The sequence below is a fragment of the Hippocampus guttulatus genome, chromosome 3 (genome assembly GCF_054856545.1).
Source record: "Hippocampus guttulatus isolate MCC_2025c chromosome 3, RoL_Hgut_1.0, whole genome shotgun sequence".
In the NCBI taxonomy this organism is placed as follows: Eukaryota; Metazoa; Chordata; class Actinopteri; order Syngnathiformes; family Syngnathidae; genus Hippocampus; species Hippocampus guttulatus.
The window spans coordinates 24,476,423-24,499,010 of record NC_141263.1 but is presented as its reverse complement, the minus strand read 5'-3'; the positions used below and the strand labels follow the sequence as shown (position 1 = coordinate 24,499,010).

General features: G+C 43.1%; 1 protein-coding gene across 3 annotated transcripts in view; it reads right to left on the bottom strand.

Annotated features, from left to right (window-relative positions):
* Positions 1-22,588, bottom strand: part of cdh8 (cadherin 8) — a 108,934-nt gene that overhangs the window by 41,452 nt on the left and 44,894 nt on the right. The gene's annotated exons all lie outside the window — the stretch shown is intronic.

Below are 22,588 nucleotides of genomic sequence, written 5' to 3'. Positions count from 1 at the left end.
TAATTCAACTTGATTTGGGTTTGAGGAACAAAGCCACACCTCAATTGTTCGTCTAATTACATGTCAAGTTAACAAATACTGGACTCGCCTCCCTGGAGCCACGATTGCCCTCTCTGCTTTTTCTTTCCATCTCAACCTCAGTCATGCCAGCCAATTTCACTCTGGCCATTTTTTTTTTTGTATTGGAGTGAAAAATGCATTTTACAATCAACTAGAGCGGCAGCTCTCGGATATTTTGGCATTCGGACATATTGTGGGATAATCTTGATTGTTTTTTTTTCTTCCCTCCAAATTTTGCTGCTGTAAATTGCGAATTTCTCCATTGTGAGACAAATCAAGGTTTTCTGATCTTATCTTAAATTAAAACATTTCAATCCATTTGTAGTTTCAAGAAGCGTGTCAAAGTGTGATGATGAAAAAAACAATCTATATTTTATATTGCTACTTAGCAGTAGAAATGATGGATTATAAATTAGAAATCTGCGATTGGCTGGCAACTGATTCAGGGTGTCCCCCGCCTACTGCCCGGAGATGGCTGGGATGGGCTCCAGCACCCCCCGCGACCCTGGTGAGGATCAAGCGGTTCGGAAAATGGATGGATGGATAAATTAGAAATGAGGGGACTGAATCAATTTTATTACATCGTCGTTAAAATATGTTTGTAAGTGTGCCTTGACCGTAGTGGTCATTTCGTGTTGATCAGGAGCAGATATTGTTTGTTTTTCTTTCCTCCCCCTTTCATTTCATTTCTTTGAATAAATAAATCAATTCAGGAAAACAGAATGAATCAACATCAAGGGCTCTTTTCACGTTGTGTTGCTTCACACAAATAACCAAAAATCTGACAAAGCAGCAAAGGCAACCTGCAGATGCTCCAACGTTTTTCACCACAGGGGAGGATTTCCAGTTTAAAAAAAAAAAAAAAAAAAAAACATAAAAATTTCAGGCTGCCAGCTGGGTGACAAAAGTATGCAAATGAGTTACCTGCTCAAAGTAAACACTCTTAATATTTCTCTCTTTGTACAGCTGAGCTTCAGTGGGCCACACCGTCGTGCGGAGCAACTGGGACGCCCGTGCGCACTTTCTGCCCATCTTTATTCATCCCTGCGCAGGCCCTCTCTGTGCCCCCCCCCCCACAACCCCCCCCGGGGCGTGCAGCCAGTCAGACATAAACACTATTGTTTTAGCAGGGCTCGCGTTCTCAGCAGGACGCCGTGAGCCCCCCCCGACATGACACTCTCTTCTCCCCTTGTCCTCCTCGCCTCGCCTCAGCGAAATCCCTCTGCATGGCTCAGTGCCTGCATGCATACTGTATGAATGTGGCGCGGCCGCCCTTCACGCTTCCGCACCGTGTCACCAAATCGCCCCGTTTTAGGTTTTTCTTCCGAGGTGGACTGCGATGACACGGGTCGGGCAAAGCATGCTGGGTAATGGTGTCTCTGTTCCAAATGAGTTACCACAAGTCGAATCATCTGTTGATCTTCTGCATTATCTACAGTGAAGCCATTTAAACGGATGAAAAGCACACAGAAAAGTGGAAAAAGAAAGACGTGATGACGTCATGTCACAGGTGATTTAAAATCGAAATTTAGCAAAAGACGCTTAAGTTGGACCAGTACTTTGCGGCACTAACGCAAACATTGTCAAATGTATTTATTTGTTTCATTGGGACAGTGCCCATGAATCAACACAACAGTGTAAATGCGCCGGATTTAACATAAATGCTAGTTTTCATCCATAGTCCCAAGGCAGGTTCCTTCACATAAACAGTTTCCATAAAATAACAAAAGAATGATATAATCCACCATAAATATAAGTGAATTTAGGGCTGGGGCAGTCATGACAATGTTTGGCTGCTCTCCATTTTCAACAACAAACTGTTTTGGTCAAGCTACCGAGCAAATCACTTGCACCGCGCCGAAAGGATGTGCGGAGACAGCAAAGAAATCCTTTAGATTTACTGCATTTGAACATATACTGTACAATTGCTTATGATTAGACCGTGTTTAACTAACATGTTATTTGATTATTTATGAAACAGATGAGATATGATGGTTGAGTGTCGCTGTTGATGGGGTGTCATGAACAAAATGACAGTAGCATCTTTGCCAGTAAAAACAGCACATATGAGTCGGCCTGGTTTGTTAAAAAGTGATCATTAGGAACGACAACAGTGTCAGCAACAAAGTCATTCACGTTTAATGAACTGTCTTTGAAAAGTAATCCGTCAGCTTTTGCCAGCACTGTTAGCCACTAGACATTGGCAGCAGGCGCCGTAGAATACAATGTCAGCGTAGTTAAATAATTTTTTTCGCTCAATTATTCCATCAAGGCGTTTTGCCGTGAAAGTAGGGAGCAAGTTGCAACAGTTCGTAACGGCATTTTCTTAGATTCTGGAAAATTAGTCGTCAGTTGGGGACAACCTCAAAATAACAGCGTACCAACGCATGAATGTCCATATGTTATTTGGTTGGGTAATGTTTGTTTGTTTTTTTGTTTTTTTTTAAGTTGGGCTTCTCACCACGTTGGCGGCGTGATTCATAGCGTGAACTATTGTTGCAGCAATGCCTTGGTACTATCTAGGCAGTGTTCCAGGTTGAAACAAAGTGAACTTTTTTTTTTTTGTGTGTCAACACTCTTGTATATTGAATTTTAGGGGGTAAAAATGTGGATTATGCAAAGGGTTTTATGTCAAAGCTGCTTTAGTGTTGGACTAACCAATCTTACATATTTTCATAAGCACCAAAAAAAAATTCTTTTTGGATGACATTTCATGTCATTGCATTGCATCCACGACAAAATGTCCTTTGCAGTCATTAAAAAAAATAAAATAAAAAAGTGACATCTGGAAAGACAATATTCTCCTGGCAAATAAATGGCTTTCGCAGAAATCAATAGGGTTTGCTTACTGCCTAAAAAGTTGCTCTTTATGACCAATCGATTAAGGTAGCGGACAACTATGAAACAAAGGGACTGAAGAAATATCATTCGCTCGTGTATTGTTGATATGAACCCAGTCAGTGTAGTGTGTGTGTCTTTTTTTTGGATCGTATGCAGTAAAAAACTACTTTTGATGAGTAGCACAAGAAGCCAAGTCTGCGAGGAATTGTGCGATTGAATAAAAGCGGGGAAACTTCCGGACCTTGGGCGCCGTCGGTCATCCTTGAAGGAAATAATCAGACGTTACAGATGAAGCTTTCGCTAATGCGTTTTGGCCCAAATGAGCCGCGATGTGCTTCTGCCGCCTTTGCGTGTCACATCAGGAGCCGAGTCCACCGATTCATGCCCCTCGCCGCTTCCAGGAAGATTCCTATTGATTTCCTATCTCGCAGAGTAAATAGGAAGCGCGGGGCCTATTATTTCTCAGCCAGACTGGCCAGCACATGTCTTTATTCAGCAACAAAAAAAAAAAAAAACCCTAGCCCGACACGTGTGATCCCGGGGCGCAGAGATATTGCTGGAGTATCTAATAGCACTATAATGGATGCGATGACACTCAGTGTGAGCATATACAGTAAGCGTAATTACTGACAGCGTGTGTGTGGTCCTGAAGACCAACCAGACAGAAAGGGTCGTTTCTATAGAACTAAACTGAAAGGTAATGATGAGTGCAAATGCTGAAAATATGTATGTTATAGATCCGTTGAAGACTCTCCACGGTGTTTTAATGAGAACAGAAAACAAGTAAGCTCGATACGTTGAAAAATAAAACGTCTTTGATAACCACAATGTCCTTGCCCGTTTTGTTTTGTTTTTTTAAATACAGCAGGCCAGTGCTTGTATGGTGGTGACGAGCAGCTGATTGTGTGCTGATTACATGTACACCAGTGTTGCTTTCTCTCAGCTGTCAGTGGAGGATGATGAGGATGCTGCAGCTGATCAGACAGAGAGTGACAGCCTTCATCTTCTCAGTGAGTATTTTTAGAGTACGACACCTATTTTGGTTAAAATATACATGGGGAGTGATGCACTGAGCCTAATATCTTCTTTCGTCCTCATTCGTCCATTCATTTTGTGAAGATGTGTCCATCCAGCCAGCAATCAAGAGGATGTGAACTACTTGGCCTATTGTGTCAATCATTGAGCCACCATTCATTCATTCATCTGGACAGATTGATGACTAATATTTTTTTACATCCATTCGAACACCCCTCAAAGTCAATGACTGACTTGAACATCCGTCCCTCCATCCTTCCATCCACCTACCTACCCATCTATCCATATCTAGCCACCAACCCTTCATCATCCATCAATCCATACATACATCTGTCCATATATAGCCACTCCATCATCATCCATCTTTCATCCATCCATCCATCCATCCACCCACCTACCTACCCAATCAAAATATCCAACCATCCATCCATCCTCCCTCAATCCATCCCTCCATCCACCTGCCTACCCATATCTAGCCACCAATCCTTCATCATCCATACATCCACCCACCTACCTACCCAATCAAAATATCCATCCACCCACCCATCCATCCATCCCTCCATCCATCCATCCATCCATCCATCGACCTATCCATCTATCCATATCGAGCCACCCCATCATCATCCATCTTTCTATCTAACCATCCATCCACCTACCAGCCCAATAAAAATACCCATTAATATCCACCCATTCATCCATCCATCTACATCTGTCCATATATAGCCACTCCATCATCATCCATCTTTCATCCATCCATCCATCCATCCATCCACCCACCAACTTACCCAGTCAAAATATCCATCCATCCATTCACCTGCCAACCCAATTGAAATATCCATTCATGCATTCATTCATCCATCCATCCATCCACCTACCTATCCAATCAAAATATCCAGCCATACCATCCATCCATCTACCTATCCATTCAGATTATCTGCCCATCCATTCATCATCTAGCCATCCATAAATCCAGCGAGCTAGCCAATCAAAATATCTGTCCATCCATCCATCCATCCATCCAATGAACTGTCTTTCATTCTATACTATAGAATCTATAGATTCGAACTCCCGTTCAACATTGGCGCAGAGGCCTTTAGCATGCATATTCATAGAGTGGCCGCATAAATACCCACCACCGTCTCAGTTTGCTCAACCAGTCTTCATGACAGCACCGATGCCAAATATGGAAAATGAACCGGGCTGAAAGACCGGAATGTGATTTTATTTTATATATACTTACACAAGGTTGTAATTTGACACCAGTGACATGGGCCAGAAAATTGTGGCCCGTTGGAGACAAAAAAAAAAAAAATCTCTTAAGATGAGACATGCTTGTCAGCATCCCAGAAATCACTCCCCAGAGCCAATGATGGATAAGGGACGCCACGCTTGTGAAGAGTTAAGGGACCGTCACACTTAACACTGACACTGTTATTGTTGTAGTGCAATTACGAGTCTTTTATATAAGACAGAGAGCGAGGAAGAGGAGGAGGACGAAGACGAGAGCGGGGGTGACGGTGTTTCCGCTTTTTCATGTCCTTGTCTGGTTCTGACATCCTCTTCTGGAGGAGTCAACGAAAGCAGGAACAAAAATAATTAAGTGGGTCCTTTGTTGCCTTGACACACGCCACCGCTTCAAAAGGGGACAGCAGCGACATGGAGGAACGTGAATCGGGGAGCATTAACCGTCATGGCAACAGATTCGGAGAAGCAAGATATTCCACATCCGTGGATTGATTTCATTGAATTATTTGATGTTGCCCATTACATAAACGCTTTGTGCTGAATGAGCTGTCATAGGTCAAGTGTGAACAAATTCTCTGATTAATCTGAAAAAACACATACAGGTAAGGTATACTTTTTGTTATCATTAGCTAATTAAGCTTTTTTTTTTTTTACTGTTGTTAGTATGTTCACAATATTAGCAAAGCTTTTGGAACATGTACGTTTTGATAGCATAAAAGGTGAGCCATGCTAGCTAACTCGTTAACAACATGCAACCTGTAGCATGACTTTTCTTTCTTATTCTTGCCTATACAAGCAAAATATAACTTACATACATACATATATATATATATATATTATATTTTTTTTAATATATATATATTTATATATTTATTTTTTCTTTGATTGCAAAGTTCTCAAAATGAGTATGTAAATAAATGACAGAAAAAAATACGGTTTACTTTTTACTTTGTGTTGTTGTTATTTTTAGTTGACTACAATAGTTGGATCAGGATTTCTCCTTTTACCAAAGTCTATTTTCACGAAATTATCCGTCCCCTGACACAAGTACAGTCCATGAGTACTTTTGCCACCTCTCGCTGTCAGTGATTTTCTTTTACATTCATTTTTCACAAGTTTAAGCGCAGATTTATAGAATTAGACAAATCGGGGGTCGCCCCTCTTAGCCATATTTAATTGCTCCCAAGGCGAGGTAATAACAAAGCCTAACGGCCGAGCCGTGTTGTCTAATGAACAACTCCATCATGGGTAAAATTGCCAAATGTTTCTTAATTTGAGAGAGCTGCCACCGGGGCCAGCTTTTTAATATGACTTATTTCACCGATGAAAGAAAGCAAAAAGTAAGATTCAGCATTGTGCAAAGGCTGTCGTGAGGTGCGCATTTTTTTGTGAAATACCATGCACTTGCCTCTCCACCAGGGAGTGGAGACCCCAGATCAAAACTGCAGCTAAACACGAGAAATGTATTACTCATGCCTATGCGCTCACTGAAAGTGTTTTTAATGAGGCGTGTAAGCTGCTCGGTGGACGGTAGACAATTCCCAGTTTGTGTGTTTCGTGTTTTTCTGTTTGTCTGTCTGCGCATGTGCATGAGTGGCAAAGAGCTCCTATCCAAGCTAATTAAAAGCAGAACAGACAAAAATGCATTCTCGCAATTGGGCCATTTCTGACCGCCGATTAAAAAAATGCGCCGGAAACAGAATTGCAACTGGCAATCCCATTGGATACAGTCATGTGAGGTGTAAAGGTTGTAGTTAAGGATCTCAATGTCTCGAGCAGTGGTGTCAAACTAGTTTTTGTCGCGGGGCACTTTGGGGTTACGTCTTCCCTTGGAGGGCTGTTATGACAGTGAAACTAAATAAATATTGATACATTATTACTTGTACACAACAAAGTGATGGATTTCCAATTTTTAAATCAGTCAAATCGACTATAATAAATTGGTTGATTATTGTTTGAGTGAGTGTGAACAGGGTCACAAAATTATTGCAAAATCTCAATGTTAATTTATTACACATGACAATTTGATGATTTTCTTTCGCGGGCCACGTAAAATGATGTGGTGGGCCAGATCTGGCCTCCGGGCCTTGAATTTGACACCTGTGGTCTAGAGGGTAGGCACTCGTGCAAATTGTTGCAGCTTCCAGAAAAATTTGTAGAAACGGCGGCCGGCTCCTTGGGTGTAGCATAAAAAATGGGATTGTAAGGGCAAAAATAAAAGGCTCTTACTGCCTTTGTGGGAGGCCGTACAAACAGTCTGACAAAGAAATGAAATAGTAGGTGGGTGGGGGGCTTCAATGAGCAGTCATGAGTGCAGTATAAGAAATATAATTTTGTGCAGGCAGAAAATAACCTAAGACCCTCGGTTGGATTTGTAGAGGTCAAAGTCTCAAGGTCATGCAACCGTGCAACTAGTTGGAGGCCCTGACAAAACTTTTGGGAATGAACAATTTTGAGGGCAAATTAACTCAAGGCTCTTTCGTGTGTTTCCTCATGTTCAGTGGCTTGGAACCAGGTAAATATTTGGGAGATTCTATACAAAACTTTCGAAAAATGGGCCACTTGTTGAATTCTCTCAGCACCATTTATGACAAAAAAAAAAAGAAAAGCAAACCTTGGGTATAAAAAACAAAACAAATATGATTTATTTACAACTCGGCTTTATAGACCACAACGGCTGAAGGTCATGTGACCAGGTAAATAGTCCAATAAGAAATTTTTGATAAAGCAGACTGCGCAGCCTTGAATGCAGAATAACAGGACTCTGACGGCAAAGTACAAACTCAAGGCCCTCACTTGAGACTTATTTGCTTTTGTGGGACGACTGTGGAGAGGCCACGCAACCATGTGACTCCTTTAGCTGAAGTCTCCAACAAACCTCAGCTCGCACAAGAGATCGGTGAAAACTAATAATCAGATTGGGCCACGAGAGCAAAATCCTTTTACAAACAAACAAACAAAAAAGAAAACCTGTAGCCGCAACGGATTCGAATGCAAACACGTGGCAGGGGCTTTCTATAGGTGCCACTCGTTCTTGGTTTGTTTTCATCGACCGTAGGCAACTGCGATGAGGCGCGTGTTGCAAAACAACAAAGGTACAAGAGGACAGCGTTGGAGGGAAACGCTCAGCCTGAGCGTCGACACCCCCGGCTTGCGGCGCGGTGCAAGATGTTCTGAGTCAATTTTTCCATTTTTAAAATCCTCGTCACGGCCAAACCATTTTGAAGCAAAACCCAAACCCGAGGCCCCGAGGCTGACACCGCTCGCTCCCGGTCCGTCAATAGGGTCGTCGGCATGATGTGACAGCGGTCCTTCTGCCTCCCACACTCCTGAATTCAGCAGGTTTGGCAGCTCCTTAGCAGCGGAGGCTTGTCACCTGACAGCCGTGTCGGCGCGAGCGGGTTAAAAGCGTTTTCCGCCCGAGAAGAACGCCGAGACGCGTACGTGACCGGCGACTCAATGGGTCCGTCAGCCGATGTGAGTTCCGCCGGGCTGCTGTCTGACAAACTAATCCATCACGGAGAACACGCACACGGGCGAGGCGGCCCGGCATGTTGGAATTTCCGAGGAAATCGTATGAAAAGTTACATGAGCGTCACTGAGCATTCAATTCAATTCCGTTTTCCAATTCCAAAAAGAAAATTTTATTTGCTAACTTCTTCCAAGATTAACAGCCTCTCTCACTATTTCCCCCCGCACCCTTATAAAACGGACCATAAAAAAAAAACGATTCAATGAGGAACAAATATTTAAACAGCACAGAAAGCATATATGTTTACTCAAACACAACATAGCAGCGTGTTCAAAAAAATAAAATAAATACAAAGCAATACACGGAATCCAAAATGTAATACACAAAGCATGCATTACCCGTATGTATGTTCATATGTCAATAAATGAAAATACTAATTGGCTACGACAGTTTTCGCGGGTCAGTAAGAAGCATTAAAAGTCATTCGATGGATTCTGTGAAAATGAATGCCATAAATGGCATGAAGCGGGAAAGTGCGGCTGTGTCAGACCGGTTGCCAGCCAATTACAGGGCTCACAGAGACGAACAATCAGCCACGCTCACAATTAGGGACAATTTAGAGTGTTCAATCAGCCTGCCATGCATGGCTTTGGAATGTGGGAGGAAACCAGAATACCCGGAGAAAACCCACGCAGGCACGGGAAGAACATGCTAACTCCACACAAGAAGGTGGAGCTGGAATCGAACCCGGTACCTCTACACTGTGAGGTCGACGCGCTCACCATCCTGGGGGCTATGTAGCGTGAGGGAGGGGGACGGGTCGCAACCCCGCCCCCGCACTTCGACCCCGTGGCCAGGGTCCACGGCAGCGCGGTGGCCGACGGTGGTGGTCCAGGGGGTCTGCAGCACCCGAGGTTGGACCGTGGGTGCGCCGGGCCCGGTGTTTTATTTTGAAGGGTGGGCATTCCTTCATAACCCATGGGGATGGTCGGCTTGGGGATCCGGTCCGCCACCTTGCTAGGCGCTTAACGCCAGGACTGCGGTGGATTTGTATACCGCCGGACACGGTCCCGCGGGATTTTGCTGACCCGAAGGTCATTACCACTTCGCACCAACTCTCCAGTGATGGAAAGTCCCGTCAATTCGGCGTGGAGGCTCCCTTACGGACTTCACTGCGATCCACTAGGAATTGGCGACGGTTTGATCCGCACCTTTGAGCCTAGGGATCGCAAATCTTTTGCGAATGGTCGACGCGCTAACCACTCGACCAACATAAGATATCTTTTTCTTTCAAATGTCCATCTGTTTTTGCGTGAAGTCCTCCTAAACAGAAAAGTGCGAGCAAAAGTTCTTTCGACGTGGCACTCCAGCGAGTTTGCCGAAATTGCGTTTGCCGCATGCCTGCGTGGTGTTATTTTAGATGCGTCTGCTTATACTTGTATGACAGATAATAATCTAGAATGTCAGGAAGAGTTCATCACAGCACCAATGATTAATATGTTCCCGAGCGTGACCAAGTGTGCCATGGACACCCCCCACTCTGCACCCTTATAGACAAACACACAGTTATTTTTACAAGGCATGAGCATACATGTTTACCTGGTATTCCACTGCAGTGAAATTGAACGTGCACATATATATACCTGTATATACTGTATATATAATTTTTTTTTTTTTTTTTTTTACGTGAGGAGAACCAACTTTGAATCGTGTCAGCAGTGCTTTTCATTTGGAGCAGCAGTCAGCAGTGTAAGGTTGCCCGAAGGCCTGAGAGCGAACCACACTTTGCTCGGTGCCATGCCGACAATTAATAATGCAGACGTGATGAGAGGGGAAGGGGATCCTGCTCAAATTCCGTAAAAACACCCCAAGCGTGACCGGCGAGTGCTCAGAGGCGCGAACGAGTCCCGTGTTACGCTTAGTTTGGAGGGACGTGAACTCAAACTTGCGGTGATGGGACATTGACACAAAATGACAGGAGGGAATATTTAACATCGGCCTCATTATTATTATTGTTATTGTTATTATTATTGAATGTGTTCAGCAAAATCCCTCGTTCTACCTCCACGGTGCCTCGCAAATCAACGTTGCTGGAGTGATGTGCCGCAAGACTAAACCTGTAAGCGTGAAATTCTGAGAACTGTTTGGATGAGAAGAAGTATAGAAAGATGCCTGTCAACCAGCAGTACATTTTGATGATTCTGTTCAGTCGCTGTATTTTCAAATCGTATCACTTGAGTCAAAGAAAGCCATTCGAACAGTCTTCGAATCTAAATATGCTTTCAATTGATATTGACTTTACTCAAGCAGCGTACGCATCTGTTCCAAGCTTCACAGTTAACAGTAGAAGTGCTAAACGATCCACGCACAGATTGCAATTACAAATAGGATTAAAAAGCCCAACCTCACCAGAAAATTAGGAGGAAAGCTAATTTAACGTTCTGGGCAACACCCCTAAAGTGACCTCGTCCCTCAGGACCCAAACTCATGAATCGCATCAACAGTTTGCGACAAGCAGCTTCTCACGATGTCCCTTAAAGCCAAGCGCCTCTTGACTGAGCAACCGATCCTCATTCATTCACCGTAAATTGCTCCTCTTTCCACTTTCCTCGCATCCATGATGGAGTCTCTCCGGAGCTACCGCGTCAAAAGCTAAACACGTTAAGGTGCTTCCATCATTAATGGCGGGATCAGAAATAAAAATGTAATCTTTTCCCAGCAGCAGCGGCGGTGGCAACGGGCGGCTTGTAGAATCTTTGAGGGTGGCGGCGGCGGGGATGTTTTCGTTGGAGTCGGAGGAAATCACTTTAAAGCTGCTCCACATAGCAAACGGCGTCACTCGACAGCAGTCGGGGGGTTGAATGAATGTTACATTGTGAAAATGAGCTTCCTTCCAGTGTAGCCGTGCACGAGCACAAACGAAAAATGAAGATGACAAAGTTCCTGTCGAACAAAAAGCTCCTGACCCGCTGTGGAAATAGCACAGTCACACACATTGGAAAACAACAACTGTTGTCCTTTTAGTTCATTTCCTTGCAAGGAAAGAGGAGAAATTGTATAGGGAAGACGCACAGAGGCTGTTGCTAGGCACCTCACTTGTTCCCAACCAACCATCTTCGTTGACATTGGTGGATTCTATTGCAGGAGAACTGTACTATAGTAACATCTTCAGAAGTTCTCTTTTCAATTAGTCACACTCTATAACATAATACAGTCGTTACCTAATCAAATAGATTGAAAAAAAACATAATAATTGCCACTTTCAAAAGATACTGATGATATTCGGCGCCCTCTCCATTTTGGAGAAAATGTAAGACTTTTAAGTGCGCTTTTTGGTCATGAAAAAAAATTAATATATATATACATTTATTTATTTGGGGGATTTGTGGATGACTGGGTGCACCATAACCGCTTACATCTTTTCTATTTAAGTACAACACAAATATAATTCTCTTCTTTTTAAACTGTTGGGCAACCTCAAAATTTCAAGGGGACAAAGCTTAAATTTTCATTTGGGCAGCTCAACTAAATATTTTAAGCACTGTTGTGGTGAAAATTGGCTTTCCCACAGTTCACAAGAAAGAAATAAGAGTTTATAGGACTGCTGCTGCTTTTTTTGGCCATCCCCAACTTGATATGATTAAAAAAGAACGAATACTGTTGCCAGAAATGACAATAATTAATATTTTAAAGTTGTTCAATCTTAAATGACTGTTTTAGTCACCCCAAATACAAGTTGTTGTTTTTTTTTGGTTGTTTTGTTTTTAACAGTGTAGATAGGCTGCAAACTGATGCAACTGCAATAGTTTGAACAGGGAGAAATATGGGATTTTTTTCCCCCGTATGTTGCCCAATTTGCATTTGTCTCCTCATTTGTGGAAACACTTTTGTCGTCTTCTCATTTACCTTCTTGAAGAATGCCATCTTTGTGGTCATGACCAAGTGAAGCGTGACAAGGTAAGAAAAAATATCGTAGGTTGAAGCGCCCGGTCAGAATCTTATGCAGATGTTTTTGAAGGGCTTCATTACTTCTTGCTCTCCCTCTGGGGAAGGCGAGAATTGGCGTCTGCTGGGAGAAAAATTTAGCTTTATATGCTAACTAAAGCAAAACAGCAAATGTGCTCGAAGATGCATGTAAGGCAGTTAAGACGTTCTCACACATAACACATGGGGTAGGGCACAGGAAGTGGAAGGCATTGCCCTCTAGCATCACATCTACTTTGGAAACAAAAACAGTGCAGCGAAGCCTTTGCTTGTGGACGCATTAATAATGAATCCCATAATATTGCAGTGGGGCGTGTCCTGCCTTGAACCCAAGAGGGACTCATAATAATGCCTTGTGTCCGTTAGAGCTCGCAATATGCTTTTGGTACAATGTCAAACCTGGTAACACGTTTGAATTTTTTTTCACCCAAAAAGTGGATCGTCCGTTTCTGAAAAAGAAGACAAACGCTGCGCTTCCCTAAAAAGAAAAGAATAAAGGTGTTACAATATTTATCTATTCTCATTGACCCCGGGCGGCCCGGTAGTCCAGTGGTTAGCACGTCGACTTCACAGTGCAGAGGTACCGGGTTCAATTCCAGCTCCGGCCTCCCTGTGTGGAGTTTGCATGTTCTCCCCGGGCCTGCGTGGGTTTTCTCCGGGTACTCCGGTTTCCTCCCACATTCCAAAAACATGTGTGGCAGGCTGATTGAACACTCTAAAATTGTCCCTAGGTGTGAATGCGAGTGTGGATGGTTGTTTGTCTCTGTGTGCCCTGCGATTGGCTGGCAACCGATTCAGGGTGTCCCCCGCCTACTGCCCGAAGACAGCTGGGATAGGCTCCAGCACCCCCCGCGACCCTAGTGAGGATCAAGCGGTTCGAAAAATGGATGGATGGATCATTAACCCCTTCAGGTACAGCGTTTACTACAGTGGACATCTTATCATGTTATCAGGATATTTTTTTCACACTTGGTTTTAAATGTCATTAAATGTGTTCTGTATAATAAAAAAAAAAAGAAAGTTAACATTCTTCCAATTATTCTGTTACAAGTTGTATAAAAACATTGGGCATTCAATTTGTTATAAAATTTTAGGATTTGCATTCATACCCTACTGGTTTTGAATGAAGGCTAACAGCACAGCCAGAGTAATGTTTTTTTGTTATTTTTTTTTTAACCATTCTCAAGGTGCAAATGATCTTACATCAAACAGTATATTTTTCAGAAACGAGAACTTGTGCGACCCACGGTTTAATAGTTTTTGTTGTGTTTATTTCTACTTTCGACTTGATTCCCCCACCCCAGAGAAATATAAATAAAATATAGTCTCCGCCAAGGTGCCAAATCAGACCGTTGACACTTCATCTGCAGTAGCTACAGGCAAGAGCAGCGAAGACAAATGGCCGTGCCGAAAAGTAACAAAAAATAAAATAAAAACAGGCGGCTGGGTTGCTGACAGGTGACATGTATGGTGGATGGCGCAATTGGATACGGCAGCGGCAGGAACGCACAAACACGAGGATGCACCGGTCATGTGAGACAGAAGATATATGAAACGGTCTGAAAATGTCACGATTATAGTGAGCAAAATGATCCCTTATCGGTTTTGTCATTGGTATAGCGCAAATAAATATGTCAGGGATTTGCTGGCATGACTCAAAACATTTGATCAACCTTAAAGAAAAGCCGAGCGATAATTCTCAAAATATTACGAAAATATAAGTGCTTGGACAAAAAAAAAAAAAAAAATCTTGTATTAGATGAAAAACTGGATGGGGGGGGGGGGCATCTTAAACAACTCTTAGGAAGAAAGGAAGTAAAAATGGTCATTGTAAAAATGTTACAAAAAATACACCCGGTGAATAGTAGAGGACCACGGTAATCCAACCTACCATATTTTCTACAATATAAATCATAGGTTTTTTTTCATAGTGTGGCCTGGAGTGCGATTTATATGCGATGTGTGAAATTATTAAGACATTATTATAACATTTCACACGTTATTTTCACATTAACCCGCAAGAGGGAGCTCTCGGCCTGTGTTGATAAATCGACGATGAGTCTGACGTAAGCGACATAGAAGAGGAAGCGCCGCATCATCTGCCTCCGGAGTTGTCGGAGTTGTTGAAAACTGACGCTGAGGATGAACATTTCATTGGATTTAGTCATTTGTAGTGACGCTGACGGCTTGGTTAACTTGTTACCCTGTTCTTTATGTTATAGTTATCTGAAGAACTCTTAATCTGTTTAGTGAACAGAACCAGGCACGTTCTCAGTTCCTTGTTTACACGTCATGTGACATTAGCATATCGTACACTTATTCAGCCTGTTGTTCTCGATTTTATTTTATTAATTTTTACATTGCCTTTTAAGATGACATGTCTGTTCTTGGTGTTGGATTTTATCAAATAAATTTCCCTTAAAAAATGCGACTTATACTCCAGTGCGACTTATATATGGGGTTTTTTCTCTTCTTTATGATGCATTTTATGGCTACTCCGGAGTGATTTACAATAAGGAAAATACTGTACTCAAAATAAACGTGTAAACTCGCGCTTCTGCGTCTTGTTTCGGACGATCCTTGCATGTGGAGATGTGGCAATCAGCTTTCAAACCATTTCTACCACCGGGTCCGAGTTGCAGGTTATTTAAACGCCAGCATGTCAGCCGAAGACCTCTGAGGCCTGGCCGAGTTGCATTCGTACAGACGCGCACACACAAAGGCCACCGAGCAAGTCCAAGCTCTTGGCCCGGTTCGAAGCCTCTAAACCCCACCGATGCGAGCCACCACTACACCCCGCCGGCTGGTCAGATGTGCCCCTGCCCAGCTGCCCGCTGTGTTAAAGGGCCAGGGGCCTCCTGCCACCGACTTACATCTGCCAAGCTGCCGCACAACACGGTCCGGGAGCGGCAGCCACGCTTGCTTTTTATAACTTGGCATTTATGCACGTGACCCGGAAACATTGCGAGATTGTCATTATAAATGAAAGTGCATTTAATAATCCCCGACTTCCTGAGATATGATCATCACTTCCTGCATGGTTAGATGATATTTTCCAAAAGAACATCTGGGCCAAGTAGAGCGTGAAATGCCCTTTTTAAATGGCTGCTCTCTCTTTGCATGGATCTAAAAGATAAATAGATGGTGGGAGATGAACACAATGCACTCCCGTCTGGCGTTGGTCAAAAACGGTCCGATTCTGATATCAAGGTCAATCAATCTATGGCCCTGAATGGATGTGTCACAAACTGAAAGAAATGCAATGTTGTCAATTTGAATGTGGCACTCATGCCAAAATAGGCCAAATAAAGGGGGGCCGTGCCATGCATAAAACGTCAGTAAATGTTTGCCCCGGTGATTAGATACATGTCATCGAGAGCGCAAGAATGACCGACCCACAATTTTGCTCCTTACACATAAAGTCTCAAGGAGACACTCTTAAAAGGCACAGAAAGACTTCCAGGATGGTTTTCAGAGAACATTTTCTTGTAATTTTTGTCCATTTCCAGGTGTCCTTTCAAGGCAAACTCCTCTGAATACAAACTGCAACTTTTTCATTGGAATAATTCTGAGAGTTAGCATTGTCCGAAGCATGTTTTACATCGAGCGATGGTTCTTTAGAAGAAAAAAACTCTCAAGGAGTATATGTTTCTTATCGGGCAGGGCAGCTTTGGCCACTCCTTTTCGTCCAATTGATTGGACTTTCGCTTCGCTCTTGGGTTCACACACACATACTTTTGTTTTTATATGGTGTGTATGCGCTGTAAAAAAAAATCATGGCTTGTATTTTTGTGTCTGAAACAATAATTTAATGTGGAAAAAAATACTCATTACTGACATTTATGGCAATAGTGTTAGTTAGAGCAACAAAACAAGAAATAAACTGCAAATATTTTTGTTGAGTCGCCCAATTTAGTCAACATTTTGCGTTGTTTTTACAATGCGGTAAAAACATGAAAACAAATGTTTGCACGGCACGAATTGAAGCAGACTCTTATTTCTGCTATTTCTGCGACTGAGATGAACATCAGCTCACATTTCATGACCGTTTCACACGGCGACACAAGTTTTTGGCCAGACTTTTATTGCAACCGTAAATGGAACACGGGCGCTTATTTCTGTGCATCTCGCTCGTGATGAAATTTGCTCGTTTGCGTGGTGACAAGCCGGAGCGTAATCAAAAACATCATTATGCCGCATTGCCCCACCCCGCCACGCTTTCCGTAACAAGTCAGAAAATGCAAATCAGCTCCAGGTAATCTATTGCTCAACTGCGACGGACACATTTTTGGCGCCGCTCCCGCGTTTACAGGTGATCAAGTGGCACACCCCCCACCCCCACCCCATCTGGCTGTACCAGGCCGTTTATTAACCGCCACGATAATGACACACCTGAGGGCCATCTCTCACATCGGGCGAAGGCCGTAACTTTGTGTGTTTCCGCGGCCATCGAGCAAGAGGGAACAAAGGGTCGAGCCACCTCTTGATTAAACCTCGCTCGGGCCGACTTTGTCGTTTTCGGCGCCGTCGCTGCCCCGCTGTTAGCCGCCGGAGAACTTTGGGCGCCCGCCGACATCGGCATATGGCTGCGACACTTGCGTGCGGCGGGAAATTCGTCAGCTTGTTAACGGCCTTAAAGTCGAAGACCCCATTAGAAGGAGAAAAGAACAGGGCGGGTTAATCCCGTGAGATCGGTGCTATCTGTGCAAATTGATTCCCATTTTAATTGATCTTAAGACTGCGCAAGTACAGCGAAATGAGTGCTTTTAATTAAATGATGAACAAACTCGGCGACAATATCACGGAGCTTTGTCGAGGTGTTAAAAATACTTCTGATTCAGAAAAAAAAAAACATCGGATAAACAGAATTGAGGATTGAAATAATTAGCCTCCATCTATGAGAAGGGAATGTCTTCCTTTCAGCTGATGACAAAAATCATCGGAATGAGGTTAACTCACAACACATTTGTGCTACTTTCGCTCTTTCTTTATTCTGGCCGAGACCTGAGCACGCCTACGCTATCATCTCATTGCAAAGAAGCACAACAATGCCGCAGTTCCTCTGGTCAGCACTGTCTTGAGAAAAATCAACACTTGTCTCAGTATTGTTTGGATTATGATGAGGCTGCGGCACAGGGCAAACCATTAGGGACACTTGCACAATCGAATGAGAGCCAACGCAATCATGCTCAAACTATTTCCCCAAAGAATGCTGAGAAAAGAAACACAGAAATATGAGGGAAAAAATGAAGCCATAAATATTAGGGAAAAAATGCATTCAATCAAAAATGACAAAATATGGCAAAACATGATACAATGCAAAGTTGATCATATAATGACATGATAGAAATATTTTTGCTATTGACCAGAGTAATTCATGTTTTTCTTCTACTAACATGTTGGGCCATAGGTTTCCATCCATGTTTATGTTTATGCTTTAGGCAACATAAAATATTATTTTAAGTATGTTTTTTTCATGCTCTCAGTGAAAATATTTCGCATTTCCCAAAAGCTTTCCACAACCCGACACGGTAGGTGAGGGCAGGTGTGGAACTAAAGCTTGTTCCCATCTGCAGTTTGTAGTTTCCGCATCAACAGAGACGACGAGGAACAAAAGAGTCAGCAAAGAGTCTCTGTGTAAACACAAAACATCGGTGAACTGATAGTCTGTATCGCTCTCTGAGGCTTTTTTTTTTTTTTTGAGGCAAAGTTGTACTTGACACAACTCCGGCACTTTCCATTTGGGACTAATGCATAAGAAATGGAAATCGGCATCTCTTTGTTGACTGTTGTTCCCTTTTGTCACGGCTGATTAATTAAACATTTGGGAAGGCTCAGTTGTTTGCTTGAAAGGCTTCTCTCGCTCACGCTCTCACTGTCTCTCTTTCTCGCCGACTGACGACTTTGCCCCTGCTAAGTTTTCCTCAAACGCTCTGGGTGGGAAGAAAAAAAACAAAATACCCCAAAACAATAGCCCATTGCGTACGCACGAAACACAAAAGCGAGCAACTTTTTGCTAAACTGCATACCAGAAAAACTAAAAATGTTGGTATCTAGAATTTTTTGTCGATCAACAGAATTCCTTTTGCTGGCTAATTTATAAAGCACAAATCCTGACCATTTTTGCTTGTAATTGAGTCGTGCTTATTGTGAAGGGTTCCCAGTTCGAAATAACAAATTTGCTCCAATTACCTTTCATAATACGCTTTGATTAATAATTGACAATATATACAGTATATATATATATATATATACTGTGTATATATATATATGTAGAATTTTTTGGACTGACGTCTTACGGTAATCGCCAACAATGATTTAACAAGGTAAGCCTCAATCCAATTTAGGTGCAAACATTTGCGATTATTTGCAAAGGTGGCCGATGTTCACTAGGAGAACGTTTGGCCAACGTTTGCAAGCGTGAAGGAACCCAGACGTGGACGCGCATTTTGCTACCTTCGCCAACACTCGCAAACGTTGTCCCATCAGCATCGCAGGGACTTGATTTCTGGATAATGGACGTAGCTAAACTGGCAAGGTATCTTTTTTTTTTGGTCATTTTGGCATCAGGTGTGGTTAAATTTTACATTTTGAAAGGATCACGGGCATGAACGTCAAAACTGCCTAATAGCGCCTCCTGGAATTATTTGTAACATTACATTTGGTCGGCACATCGATCATGAGTCAACACAAAAAAAAAATCATCCAGAAATCATGAACGAAAAAAAAAAGAACATTGTCTTATCAGGCGGACCTTCCTCGTTTGCTCCCCCCCCCCTCCCCCTGCAAAAAGGCCACCGAGTGCCTAATAAAGTCCACAGGAAGAATGGCAAGCATGTAAAGTGGCTGCTGATGAAGTCGAGCTCATCTCCGCGGGGTCTCCATGCCGAGCGGCATTAGAATGTAATTATGGCGCGGCCGCTAACTAGATGCCGCCGCCATCGCAGACAATGCCGCGCTCCCTGCTGCGCGCGAAGCCACCTGTGTCAAACAATCAGACGTCTAATCTGCACCGTAAAAAAATAAATAAATAAAAAGGCTGCCTCTCACACCTCCATGACGACGCAACAGAACCTGTCAGTTCCACACCAGACCTCATCAGCGTGGCGGCCTCGCCGGGCATCACGCCTATCAGCCACCATGCTGACAAACGGACTACAGCGCTTTGCTTTTATCTGTCGAACACTGCAGCTATATAGCAAATCCCCCCCATCCCTCATCGAATGTCACCACCCCCCGTCTTCGCCCCCCCCCCTCCAACTACGCAAGAAGCGCTCATCCCCGGCGCCGGATGAGATATGTGACACGGGGCCGGCGAGGTGGCCATGTTTCCTGTACGACGAGGAGCATGGGGGTTAATGGGAAATGAAGGAGGAAGACCTTTTGTTCTTCCTTCTAAAAGGCGCGCTCGGATAAGACGTGTGACTTTTCTCTGACTTTCATTTTCCCCGCCGCGGCAGCCATTTTAATTGCCGCGGAACAATAGACTCAAGTCCAGGGCGAAGGTAAGGAAGAATGCCTTAGAGGTTGGCGGTAGCCATGTTGGCTTTGGTTAATGAATACGGGACATTATGCATTTAAATGCACATTAATTAGCTATTTGGAGAGCTTTCCCCATACTCACTGGAATTTGTTTTAAATTCAGCCCCTGAGGCCAGTTTGACTAAGCAACATGAAATTTGGGGAATAGACTCACAAAAAAAGTCTCAACAAGCAACGCAGGAAAAAGATGTGAGAAGTCCGAGAAGAACATTTTAGCGTCAGTTTCGCCGTTCAAAACTTTGCTCGATGGCACCACCAAGGAAATTCCGCCGTTCAGCATTTTCAGGAAGGCAGCATAACACAAGGAGACTCAAAGGAGGAAATGCGACACTTGGTGTCCTCGCTCGACTTGTCCGGTGTCAAAGCTGTATAACTACGCTCTGATCTTCTTCTGAAGGAGACCCCCTGCCGCCCGGGGGTCCGTGCGGCAGCAGACTGAGACACTAGCCGGGGCTTTGCCAGTCTCATACTTGCATTGGAATTGTGTGATCACGGCATTGGGCGCCTTTGAATGCCTGACCGCGAGTGAGAACATGAATCTATGAATATATTAGCATTGAGTGAGACGAGGATTGCGTGCCCAGCTTGCGGCCCTCCGAGAACGTTAGCTTGTGGCAATTAGCATCCGTCATTGCTCTTAGCGCAAATGACCCGGTTCAAGGGGGGGTGCCGCTCATACCTAAACATTCTTGGCATTGCCCCTTCTTTGTAGCGTGAAAAAGAAGGGGGCGCTAATGCACTCACAGTATATGCAAAAACAAAGTGGGAGAAGGAATGGAAAGAGAAGAAGAGGAACTGGAAAATGAAGATGAACTCTCGTGACGGCAACTAATGCGTGACGTAATTGCTGCCGCCGCTGACATGCGGCAACCGGCACAGCAAGGATTTCCCATCACCTTTGGCCACACTGTGGCGCAGGATTCGAGTTCAGGTAAGTCATTTTAAACTATAAAATTTGTTTCTCCCATAGTTAGAAGCGGAGGTTCCAAACAAACCAGAACATGTTTGTTTGTTGCTGTTAACACGGGGTGCGTTCGGAATTTCACTCTGACGCCCTAACACCAGAGTGTTAATCGCTATTAATTTCCAAAAACAGCCTTTGCCCAAAACATACGGTAGTAGCATAGTAGCAACTAATTCTAATAACTAATATTCATGTTACAACAACAGAAAACCAGCAACAACAATTTTAATAATTTTTGAACATTACTTCATGACGATCTTTATTATTATTATTATTGCTATTATTAGTATTTTAAAAAACGAATGGAAAATGACAACATCAAACAATACACCATGGCACTCTTACAATACGGTCTGTCGTCTATCTCTGTTTGTTTAGCCTTACTAATGACCTCCTGTCTTTGGCCACGCCTCCTCTTGCATGGGCCAAGTCGCAACGCTCCCGCGAAAGAAACCCACACAGTTTCATCATCCATAAAACATTACATCCTGCATCTTTTTTTCTTTCTCATCCTTCCATAAATATCTAATTAGTGTGCTCGCCAGCATATATATTACATGACTCAATGAACACATGACAATGCAATAAAAAGTGTCTCATTTTGGCACTTTTTAAATGTTTTTTTTTTTTTGCTTGCCAAGCTTCTGCACTTGTAGTTGCTGATACCTTAAAAATGTGTGGATATTACTAATAACTTTCTTTACTATAATACTGCAGCACAATGATACTACAACACAATGATACTGCAGCACTATGATACGCAGCACTATGATACGCAGAAAACGCAAACACAAGCGAGAATGAAGGCCCGTGCTTAGATTAGAACCCAGAATTTGAGGCAAATGTGCTAACCACTTGGCTGCTGTCTATTGTATTACTGGAACTTTTAAAAAAACTCATTTTAACATACAGCAAAGCCAGACTGAAAAAGGTTTATAGTATAACTGTAGCGTATTCATTATCATAACGAATCGATGCCTCGTAAAATGTACGAGAAACTGTGATCCCAAAACAGTATATCATTTTAAATTTACATTGCCGGTAACAAGAAACTGCCTACAGAGGATTACAAGAGTGTGGGAACAAGTGACCAAGACTCTCCACTAACAACCCACACTAATCCTCGCCATCAACGCTCGTTTTCAGTCGAGTTATACCACCTCAGTCTCCTTCCCGGAATCAAATTCCTCATGTCTTTGGCACCATTGTAGCGCCTCACAGACTGAGCGCAGCAATGGCGATTAGGTAAGTTTTTCAAAGGCTAATAACGTATGTTCCACAAAAAAAATGCAAAGAGGTGAATTCATGAATAGTGAACCGCAAATAATTCAAGCCTCACAAACATGTTGGGGATGGCACCCGAAGCCTCGTTATATTAATTTATTTTGTCCTCATTTAATAATTACTCGCCCCAGTTGTCTTAACAAAATAATCACATCCCGGTC